The sequence below is a fragment of the Emydura macquarii genome, unplaced genomic scaffold (assembly GCF_026122565.2).
Source record: "Emydura macquarii macquarii isolate MOO-44397 ecotype Brisbane River unplaced genomic scaffold, CSIRO-AGI_Emac_v2 contig_2897, whole genome shotgun sequence".
Taxonomy (NCBI): domain Eukaryota; kingdom Metazoa; phylum Chordata; order Testudines; family Chelidae; genus Emydura; species Emydura macquarii.
This window is the reverse complement of record NW_027133034.1, coordinates 23,994,991-24,007,038: the sequence shown is the minus strand read 5'-3', so window position 1 is coordinate 24,007,038 and position 12,048 is coordinate 23,994,991. Positions and strand designations below refer to the sequence as shown.

The 12,048-nt window shown below is 38.7% G+C and overlaps 1 protein-coding gene across 4 annotated transcripts in view; it reads left to right on the top strand.

Moving 5' to 3' along the window:
• TNFAIP8 (TNF alpha induced protein 8) overlaps positions 1-12,048 on the top strand; it is a 95,567-nt gene that overhangs the window by 37,013 nt on the left and 46,506 nt on the right. Inside the window, exon 1 of one of the 4 annotated variants that reach the window (XM_067568843.1) lies at positions 8,490-8,543. The exons of the other annotated variants lie outside the window; for them this stretch is intronic. The gene's annotated coding sequence lies outside the window, so the exon portion shown is untranslated. Of the gene's footprint in view, positions 1-8,489; positions 8,544-12,048 lie in introns of those variants that run through there. 4 annotated transcript variants of the gene reach the window in all.

Below are 12,048 nucleotides of genomic sequence, written 5' to 3'. Positions count from 1 at the left end.
CAAAAACAAAGAAAATCTGAAGACACATTTTAAAGTGGGAAAACTTAAATTATTTTAAGTTTTAAAAACAGAAGTTGGAAAGTTAAGAAATATTAAGGTAAAACTTTAACACGTTTTATTGAGTATGGAAATGCACAATTCCATCTTATCCACTTCTTACCAGTTTCTAATTTAATTTTACCTTTCATACACTTACAGTATAGGCCCCCAAAGTGCTAAAAACAGTGATGCTCCTTTTCAATAAACAGATTGTTGGACTAGAATAAATGGTACCATCCTGTTCATGCTGTCTACATGTGCCCAACCAGGCCTATTCTATCATGTTCAGACATCTTAAATGCATATAACTGACTAGCTTCTGGTTCAGCTACATACAGCATGAGTTCTGATACCTGTTCAGTGTGAGCCTTATCTTAACAAAGAGAATTTCTCATGCCTTCCCTCCTGTTGATAATATTGTAACATCCATTTGGTAACTAAAGCACTATAATAGTTTGTATACTAAAAATAATATAAGTATGTTTACTTGAATATCTTTAATAGGGGAGGTAATATCTTTTATTGGGCCAATTTCTGTTGAGAAAAGACAAGATTTCAAGCTCTCTCACACCAACAGAAGTTGTTCCAATAAAAGATATTGCTTCACCCACCTCATCTCTCTGATATCCTGGAACCAACATGGCTACAACAATACTACATATAACATTTTAAGATTTTTGTTCCTTGAGTTTTTGACATATGCTTACAGCTTAAATGATGCTTTAACCATTTTTTGCCTTTTGCCTTCGAATTCATTATGAAAGGCATGTAATTCAGCTTTTTCTAATGTATTGTTACTGGGATGAATACAAGAGACGTAGTAAAATTGTTTTATTACTGTATTTATTGTGGCCTAATGCATTGAAATCAGCTGTGGCCAGTAAAATCTTCCAACTTTTTTTCTGCATTGACTGTAAATAGCAAATCCTGTCATTACTAGTCAGACAACTATCCTCAAGTGTGCTTTTTTACACATGATCTTATGATGCCACCTCTCCCTGTCTTACATCTTATTTTGTTTTACCTGACACATTAAAACTCTGGGTTTCCTTCTGGCTTTCCAATACCGTACCCGATGAGGATTGCTGGCTTGAATTCTGCAGGGTATTTGAACAAGGGTTAAGTTATTTGTATAATGCATGTTAAGCAATCATCTTGATTCCATTACAAATCTGAAAATTGGTCCGCATTTACAATAAGAACTGTGTTGTAAATACCATAGTGGATTATGAAATCGAATTCACAGAATAAGAAGAATGACACCTTTATTCTTCTGTTGACCAAACATGTTTGCTGTTTATAGCTTAGGTAAAGTTCTGTTGACTTTTTTGTGGTGAGAATAAGCTTTGTTACATGGGTGCTGGAATGATCTGGTTTGATTAAGAAAACCTAGTGTAAGCCTCGAGTCAAACATAAATGCTGATGAAGTAGCTTGACAGAGTGCTGCTGATCTTACCTCTGCTTTTAATCTCATACACTACACTTGTTGTTATTTAAGACAAAAGTTTTCTATTCAGGACCGATGCTCAGATTAGGTAAGTTTATTTTAAAAAGTGCATATTGAATGTAGTGGATTTGTGATTGTGAAGATATGGTGTTTCCTTATACTGAAAAGAGGTGGTATTATACTGCTTTCAGTTAATGTGTGTTTCTTAAATGTTGCTCTTTGGTATTATTATTACAGAGCGTGATAGTAGTAAAGAGTGTAATTAGCCATTATTATTTGACTTTGATGGACATCTATCTTTGTGATTTTAGTGTGCTTGGAGGGGAGAAAATAAATTTTCTTGTTCCTTGGTTTAGGAACAACACAGGACTTTTTAAGATCTCATGCACTTAATGACTTCCTTTAATATATCATGTGTGTGACTGATAAAATAATTTGTTTGATATTTCTTCCCCCCTGCAGGGCTTGGGGATTTTATTCTACAGTTCAGATGTTATATATTAAAACTATGGGTAGACATTTAAAGCATTTAATCATTGTTTCAGAGTATAATGGACATCTCTAGCGTAGCTCAAGATAAATTAAAACTAAAATCTTTCAGATTTTCCATTTAACAGCTTTCTTACTAGTATTATGTGGATCCTTATGCATCTACAAAATAAACTTGTTTTTCAAATAATTAATTGGCATTGCATTTTTATACCCATGTGAATGTCACTCAAGAAAAGGATTATATGTTAAAGGATATTAATTGTGTGTATTTAAATATAGCATCTATCACTATTATAATGAGTGCAGTGGTGACCGCTGTTGGTCACGTTCGCATAATGCTTCGTTTCTAACCTTATTTTCAGTTGCTCATAATTTTCTAAAAATTTTCAACTTTTGGATGGAAATTTTCAGGCTTGCTCTCTGCTGCAAGTGACTACACTACAAACTTTGGTCAACACAAGCTACGTCAGCATAAAGCCACCTCAGTTAGTTTATCGCTTGTGTGTTTGTGCATGCTTGGCTCCTTGTGTTGGCACTGCATGTACTCACCGGTACTGCTTATGTCAAAACGCAACGTGATGCATCACGAAAAGGCATCGCAGTGTGCAACTCAGCATCATCTGGTGTCCTGTCTTCTGCGAAATTTTGTCAATGCATGGTGGGGCAGAAATGAGTCATGCGGGGTGACTGGGAGCAAGGGGTCACATAACTTTCTCCTGTCACGTAACTTTCTCCATCCACGTCCAGTAACTTTCATGCCCTTTTAAAAAATCCTGCAAAACCACTTGACACTTTTCACTGTCCACCATCTCTTACCAAAGCATGGTGCCTGCACAGCTCTGAACTATTATCATGAAAGTTGCAAACACAGGATGAACAATCCTCTGGTATTTGCAGAGCCTGAGGAACAACCGCAACAATGGGAGACGTGACCATTTTGTGGAGGTTGCTATGGGACATAGCAAAAAGCAATTCAAGGTTTGAATTCAAGGAGCGAATTGTTTGGCTGCATGAAACAGTAAAATTTTGACCCCCTATTTCCATGAGTATGAGTGCAGGGCACTGACACTATTTTCCACAGGCGAGGGTGATTTTAGCTAATATTTTGCTCCTGAACATAACAGAAAGCACAGCTGCTCCTGGCATCCCAAGGTCGGCTAGCCAGGCCCAACACCATTAGCCTGTTCACTGCAATGGCGCCTGCCAAAGTGGTGTGGGAAAGTGTCATACCGTGGAGGAAGAAGTAAGGTTGTCATCTCTAGAGACATTTGGGAGAGGATTTTAGAAGTCCTCCATGAATGTTCCAGCTAGATTTCTCAGGAGGATTCAAGAGACATCCCTGTGTACATAAACTAACTCTTCTGCATGGCCTCACCTGGCTAACTCCGTACAGAGAAATGAAAAACAGATAACAGCTCTACCTATGTTGTACCATTACCTCTTCTAATATGTGTTGATTAATAGAAAGTCAATATCTGTTCATGGTAGGCTCTGAGTTTTGCGCCCCTCAAAAGTATCCATATCACTCTGCGGGGCACTGGTGAGATCTTCACCAAGTATGGCATACAGCTTGTTGTAAAAGCAGCAAGTCTGTGGCTCGCCACCAGATCCACTGTTGGCCTTCCTGATCTTCTGGTATGTTGGCCACAGTTTCTTCGCTTTCATGCGGCACTGGTGCTGATTCCTGTAGTATCCTGTAGCTGCATTCCCTGTGCAATCTGCTCATAGATGTCCACATTTCTATGACTGTTCAGTAACTGCCTGTGCAGTCGCTTCTCCCCAAGGGCCCAAGAGATCCAGTACCTCCTGTCTACTCCAGACAAGGGAGACCTGCAAGGTGTGCTCACCAAACTGGGCAATCAGGAAAAGGCATTTAAAAAAACGCAGGGTTTTTAAAGTGGGGAGGTGGCTTCCGGTCTTTATGACCCCTGGACAGTGGAGTTGTGACCAAGACAGAAAGTGTTGGGTATTGTGGGACAGCTGCTGGAGGACTGTTAGTGGCAACATAGGGTTGTGTCTATGCTCACACTGTGTCGACCACAATAAGTCAACCATGGCTTAACGCTGTTCAGGGAGATCTCACTGATGGACTTCAGAGGCTTTGTGAGTGGGGAAGATCAGTAAATGAAGGAAGAAAATCCTTAAAGTTAACTTTAAAAACAAAAGAACCCCGTAAACTGGAAAGCCAGAAAATGTTAAGCTTTAACTTTAAAAGAGACACTGAAATACCTTAGCTGCATTTTCTGTACTCCTAGCAACTTGAACTCTTTTCCTATTCTGTGTTTCCTACTCATAAAGTACAAGAGTGAATGATATGAGTCATAATCTTAAATCTGGTACTGAGTTTGGGAGTTTGGCGTGGATCCTCTTGCTTTGATTATAAACAATATAATATAAAACTATTTCTACAACTTTAGAGACGTGTAGTATTATGTAGAACTGTGTACTAAACTGTATATGCAAGACACAGCCCATGGATTATTTTTTATGAAAGCTACACAGTGCATCTTTTTATGTAATCAATTATACATAAAGTGTACAATGTAGAGTAATATTTAATTACTTTCTAACACGTGGACCACCTAGGTTGGCAGTTAAATTAGCTTTGTAGCTAACTTCCTTGCTCTGGAACTGCAACTAAGGAGGTTTTTCTATTCATGTGTATGCAACATAGCTTAGTTTTGTAATCAATTGATGTGCCCCCTGAAATGCCTCAAAGGAGAGCTGTTTTGGTGATTGAAAAGAGAACCTAGGTTTGAGCAAAAATTATTAAAATACATACCTATGACAGAAGAGAACTTCTCTTCTAAAAAGTTTTCTGTTAGAGATACTTAACCATTATGATAATGAAGTATAAAGGAATAGAAACAGGGGTGAGTGTATATGTAATTATGTATATATAAATAGTGCAAAAACTTATATGCTCAAGTAATAAAAGGAGACTATTATGAATATGTGGGAGGGGAAATAGTTACATCTGCATGTGCAGCCTTTAACTGGCATTTGCTGCCTTTGCAACCTTAGCATTTTCTTATATAGGTTTTTTGGTATGGAATATATTCTGGCTCCTAAATCTTGTATGACATGGAGTGGAACTTGAATTTTTTTTAAATACAGTCCAGTACCATGAATGTCATATCTATTTTAGAGCAAAGACTGTTGTGTTAAAGATTTATTTGTAGCCTCAATAGCTTTCAGTAATTTCTTTGTATGGCTATATAAAATTAAATTTAACATTAAAAGTTGTTTTAAGTTAAATTGAAACAGATTGACTTTTTGATCCCCACTTTGTCTTCACATGTCCTGTTGAGTTTCAGTTAAGTTACTTTAAACAAAGAACTGGTATAATGTAAATTTCAAAAGAAAATAAAAACTTAATGGATTTTTATGCTCAGATACTTCCCAGAAACAGTCATTATCATGTAACTGTTGCCACCTAGTGGTACTGTATACAACTAATGTAGCTACAACAAGTTAGTCACAGTCAGAAGTCAGAAGTGAAAGTGTGGGCTGTTATCTCTCATATTCTCAGTTCCATTTTACCCAGAAAGTTTCAGCAGGCACAGGAAGGGAGTGTGATTGCACTGTGTGGTTTAAACATAGGAGTCAAAATGCAGGGAACTGGGTTCTGTTGCCAGCTCTGTCCCCAAATTGTTGCATGCAAGTAATTAATCTCTACAAGTTTCTCCTTTTCCAAGATGTGAATAGGAATAAACATTTGTTTTGTAGGAGTTGAGCCTAAACAGCTGTAAAGTATTCTGAGACCCCTAGGTGAAAAATACTATAAAAATGGTAAGTTGCATGTACGCAACTTTGCATACAATATTCTTTCCTCTTCACCTATTCTCACAAATCATCCTTAGTGAGATCAGAGGCTGTGTAGCATTTCTAACTTCTGTTTCCTACCTGTCTTACATATTCAGCTGTTCAGTGACTGCTTGATTCAGTCACTTCTGCTCCTGTAAACCTTATTTTTTCCTGGCAGTTTCAAAAGTGACTTTTACACTTTGGAGCCTAAATCTCACTGAATGTTCATGAGATTTAAGAGCCCAAGTGACTACATCACTTTTGAAAATGAGATTTAGGTGCTTTTGAAAATTGTATACCAAGGCTAAATTGGGTTGTTTAGGAGTTTGCAGAAGATTCTGCATAATTGTTAGGTTAGAGTATTTATTTAGAGTTATTTTGCAGAAGATAGGTAATCTGGGTGCAAGTTTACATTGTTAGTTGCAAAGTAGATTTTGAGAATAGTACTGTATTTAGGAGCTGTAAGTTGGTTCTCCTTTCAGCTCCTAGAAAACCTAGCTGTGCACACACAGTCTACCAGAGTACCTTCACCAAGTGTCTTTATTATTATTTCTCTCTTGTGCTCCAGGTACAAGACAAATAGAGCAACAACTCCCCTCCCTGGCTCAGTCTCTTATGCTACTTGCCTTTGTCTGGCAGCTATTTTTTAAATAACTTTTAAAAATAATCCAATTTTGAAGTGGCACAGGTTTTTTGTATTACAAGGCAGTGATGGTTTATCCGCATCATGCCATGCTTTATCTGGATTCGTTTCAACTCCTTCTATTAATTTTTTTCAGCTAATTTCACTGGTTCTGAAGTAAAGCTCAATGTTCTCAGGATCATGTCAACATCTTTTTTAAAGATAGCTACAATATTGGTTATCTTCCAGTCTCCAGTTATGGCAAAAGGTTTTGAATGATATTTTTTAAAATTAACAATTGAGTCACTTCATTCTTAAGTTCTTTCAGAACTCTTGGATGAATACCACTAGCTTCTCGTGGCTTTTTACAATTTTAATTTAAACATTTTCCCAACACCATCTCTCTTGATACATCAGTGTCTGGTAATGCCACAGCTTTATTACCTGCAAGAAGTAGCTCTGTATTAAATATCTCCTCATCTTCTGTGATGAAGCTATAGTCTCTGTGCAATGTCCTTATTACACTAATTGCTCCCTTTATTTCTAAGGAATCTGGGGAATCCACTGACTTGCTTGCAATTTTCCTGTATCTGGTATAGAGTTTCAAGTGGGTTTGTACCTTTGACTCTTTGCTATTCAGATTTCCTTTTAGCCCTCTGTATTTCCAGCATTGTTCCAGAGAGCAGTAAGCTATATAATAAAATAAACATTAGCAGATAAGGATTTTTATTATAAAAGACCTCCGGAAAGGCCTAATTAATTGTGTTTTTGTTAGCTGAACATGTCAACCTCGCCTGTGAGAGAAAAATAGTTAAAATAACTAAAGTCTAGAGTACTCTATATCAATGTTTCTCAGTATTTATCTACTGAGGGTCTCAGGTTCAGCTGAGTTGTTCTTGTTGCCCTATTTATCACTCCCTTTACTTCTCCTAGTTTGAATAAAAACATTACAATTAGTGTGAAAGCTCTGTTGTTATTTGTATTGTTGCAGCACATAGGAGCCCCAGTTACGGACCAGAGATCCCATTGGGGTAGGTGTGTAAAAACACAGGACAAAAGCCTGGTCCCAGCCCCAAACCTTTTACAATTTAACACAACAGATGGGAGAATACAGGAAAACAATGAACAGGAACACAAGCACACACTGGTGGGACCATATTGTGCTGTAAAAGTAGGATGACCAGCAGTGGGCCTAGAGCGTTCTCTTGAAGAAAGGCACATTCATGAAGCTGTGAGAGGATCTAGACCAGATACTTGAGTGACAGACCACCCAGATGACAGACCCAATAACAGTCCATAATTGTGTTATGATAGCCCTGTGGAAACTGACAACCCTAGATTGCTACAGACTTGCTGGCAATCAGCTTGAGGTTGGAAAATCTGTAGTTGACACAATGGTCGTTGAGGTTTGCAAGGCAATTAATGCTGTGCTGTGCCCCAGGCTTGTCAGAATAGCAAATATTCCTGAAACAATTGTAGGGTTTTAATGAATGGGCTTCCTGAATTGTGCACGTGCGATTGATAGGATGCATATACCCATCTTATGCCAGCAAGCGAGCATATGAACAGGAAAAGATATTATTCCCTTCTTATGCAGGCCCATATGGACCACCTTGGCATATTCATTGACACCTACATCAAATTAACTTGAAAGGTGCATGATGCCAGGGTGTTCCACAAGTCTGGCCTGTTTAAGCATGGGCAAGCTTGTATATTGCCCCCAACAATGGAGTGGTTATGCCAACTGTGATTTTAGGAGATCCACTGTTCCCTCTACTAATGTGTAGTTGAAGCCATATCCTGATGTGCATCAACAGGACAAGAGACAATTTTACTACATGTTAGCAAGTTGCAGGATGCTGATGGGAAATGTCCCTTTGGCCAAATAAAGGCGAAGTGGTCCTGCTTACAGACACATTTGGATTGTAGCATCTTTAATGCCATACACATGACTGAATCATGTTATATGTTTCACAATATATGTTAGCTTATGTTACTTTGGGTTGGACTGGTTACTGACCGTTTTGAATCAGTGTTTATTTACAGACAACCAACATATGAATCTTACTGTCACAGGGTCTGCGACAGCCAAAGCCATAAGAGATGCCATTTGCGCTTGTGTATTTGTGCTTTATGGTGAGTACACTGGTTGTGGTTAATGGGGTGGCATGGTATATTTGGCAGTGTTGTATATGGTGCATTGAGGCTTTTGCCTTGTATTCAGATGTAAGGCTTCAGCAAGCATTAAAGAATTAAAGATTCCGTTTAATTCAACTTTATTGAAATTCACGGATGCTAAAAAATGTAAGTTGCTGTACTTGTTGAAAGTATGTGCAAACATAAGACACAGATAATTCTTACACTATACAAATCATTAGTGTATCCATCTCTTTCTGGCACATTAGATTACGTGTAGAGTGAAGTTGTTACTGTTGATGCTGTAGTGATCCATGCTTAATTGACTGGCTCCCCCCGGGGAATTGTTCTATGTTCTATGTATTTTGGTAGTAGTAAGCTGGAGTTGATTTCATGGGGCTCCTGGTTCCTGGGTTTTACCCCCATGATGCGTGACCTTAAATAGTTTATCGAACATGTTCCTATAAAACCCCATGTCTGTCTTCCTTATCTCACAGTCACAGCAGAGATACTCTGCAGCAGGTTCTTCTCCAGCTCCAGCTTTTCTAATAGTCTGTAACATTCCTTATGAGTTTCTATTATCAAGCCATCCCTGCTCCAATCACATTGCCCTCAAATTCTGGATTCTTTTACCGACACAGAGTGGGCTCCTAGTTGCCAGACCATCCCTTGACAAATCTATGACTCTTGCACTTGTTCCTGCTGACAGGCAAAAGAGTAAATGTTGGTGAGTGCCCTTGAATTCATGCAATTCTTTTCTATGCAGCAGCAAGTAAAAAGTAACAATTTTTATCTCAGAAGAATTCTTCTCCCTTTGTATTTTCATTCTGCCGTAAAACTTCTCTAAGAACTTTTCTAAAGGAGCTATCCCAAGAGAAGAAATTGTGAGTTAATTTTACCTTCCTACTACCCAAAACATTTTTGGAGGGAAAGGGAGAGCTGTCTGGGGACATTTACTGGAAGACATAGCAGCAATGGTGATTATATTGCACACTTTTCAGGTTGCTGCAACCTTACAGCATGTGGTCCTGCTTCAGATATCAGAATGGAAGAAAGACCAATTAATTATTCCAGGTTGAGTAAGGAAATCTTTCTGTGTCTTGTGCCAGAGTAACTGATAAGTGACTGGATAGGAATTGCAAGTTACAGTGGCAACAGAGGAAGGCTTACCTTGCCCAGGAATATTTGAGAACACCTGGAATTTTTAATGAGTGAAAAAATGTATTTTATTACTTACCAAGAATGGATCAAACTCAGATCCATAATAAACTAGTGTCTGCAATAGTGGCAAGGTATCTTAATGTGCATGTGGTTTGGGATGGCCGTGGGTGGCTTTAAGCATAGCTTAATGGCAATTTACATTTTGGCTGAGATATGGCCACAAACCTTTTAACTCTTATGTAAATACTTTTTCATTTAAAGAAAAAAAGACTGCATTCAGCTGGTGTAAGCTGAATACATGGACGGGGAAGTAGATGAGCTTGATGGCCCTGCATCCACCCTCATCTGAAGCCGAAGCTAAGATAATAGACTAAGAACCCACTCATAATTTCATAATATCCTTCATTATAACTAAGATGGCCCCTTCATCTTATTGGCCTGAAATACCAAGTCCTCCTCTCCAGCACCTTTGACTCAACACTATTTTAGTCTACCAACCTAAGGCCCCACACCCTTTTACCTATTACAGGTCTTTCTCTTTCTTCTTGTTGGCTGTCCAGAGTGGGGTGCATCTTGTCTTCACAGACATCCGAGTTCTGAACCTGCATTCATCCCAACTCCATGGACAAGTCCATGCTGAAATGGGGCGCTCTGCTCTTGTGGGTGCTCAGGATGCAGTCCAATTCATCATAAAATTGCCTGTTGGGGATCACCAGGTTTCTTATTCTTATCCCTTGTGTTCTGGTAGCTCACCTTGAGACCCTGTATCTTTATTTTGCACTGATGTCTAATCCATTCAATCCTGTGGTCGGGCAGAAGCTTAGTTACACCTTTGTGCTGTTCAATGTGCTTTTATTTTTAATGCTGAAGTGCTGGATTTGGTCATTTTGGCCCAAATCTGCACCAGGATTCTGGTGTGTTCATATAACCACGTATCTGCACACTGATACACAGGCATTTTAGGGCCATTGTTGTTTCAAACACAGAAGATGAGCAAGCCTAGAGAAATAGCGAACAAGCTATGATTGTGGATACTGAACAGAGGGCTATGAAAGCAGACCACTTCTAACCAGGGATCATAGCATGGGTAAATGGCAAGATAGTACACAGGAATGGGTGCACTATGGGATTATGGGTGCCCCTGCATGCACGTTTTCACTGCATTAACCTTGTGGTAGCAACACACACAAAAGCTACCTCACAGTCTGGCCTATAGCTCGGAGTACAGTGCCTGCTGTGGCCCGTGGTACTGAGAGCAAGTGGTGGATGTGTGAATACATACCCTGGCCAGAGGGGAAAAATAGGGTTGAGCATTGAGGTTAGCATGCTGTGAATACGGGGCCTATGACTGTCATCTTTCACAGATCTGTATCCAGATCTGTCATTCTTGGTTTGTTGCTTTAAACCCTGCTTATGCTCTGGTACAGTTTGTCTGTCAAGCAAACTTTGATAAACTAAAAACAGCTTGTTGGTTTGTATTTGTTTAGACAGACAGTATAGATTGCAGTTTGTTCCAAGGTTGTTCTTAATAGATAATGTGCTGTAAAAACTGAAGTTGCATAAAAATATCATCCTTTTCCTGGTAAGATGATTCTAGTCATAAACTGTGCACTGGAAGAACTCATATTCCTGACAGCAGGCAAACCTGAGCAGTTTCTGGATTATCTTGGTGCACTTTGAAACATACATTTTCCATTAAAAGATAGTGAAAACAAATAGAAATCAGGGTAAAATTTAACAATAGCAGGAGCACAAGTGTTGCTGTGTTCAGAGGCTGTCTGTCTGCAGACCCATTTAAACCTCTCTAATACAGTTGCACAACTAGTCAAAATTCCTTTTTGACAATCTTACAAATTGACACCCCTAACAGCAAAACTGCCTGAAGGCTGAACAAAAGCTGGTATTTTTTCACTGCACTCATGTCCAGGGGACAAAGCAGCAATCATCTTTTGCAACAAAGAAAGTACAGTAACATAATTTACATGTTGTGTTCCACATGTGTGGGTTAGAAAAATAATTGAAAATAGCTTCACAGCTTGCTAAGTTGAATGACTTTGTGTGACCTGTCAAAGACAGACCTGAAGACACGCAAGCTTGAATACAATAGCTTGAAGCCCTGGTGCTTAAAATTGAGGTGAGTGAAGAGCATGAACTGACTAAAGACGTTTAAAATTCCTAGAAAAATAAATCTGTTTATGAAATATCTGTCCTAGGAAAGCCTAGGCCCAGTAGTGTATATGGAGAAGCTGCTCTCCAAAGTACTGCAATTAAATATTCAAGAAAACTCATCCTGTAATGAGAAATGTTTGAATGGAAAATAGATGACCCAGAAGCATGATGAAGC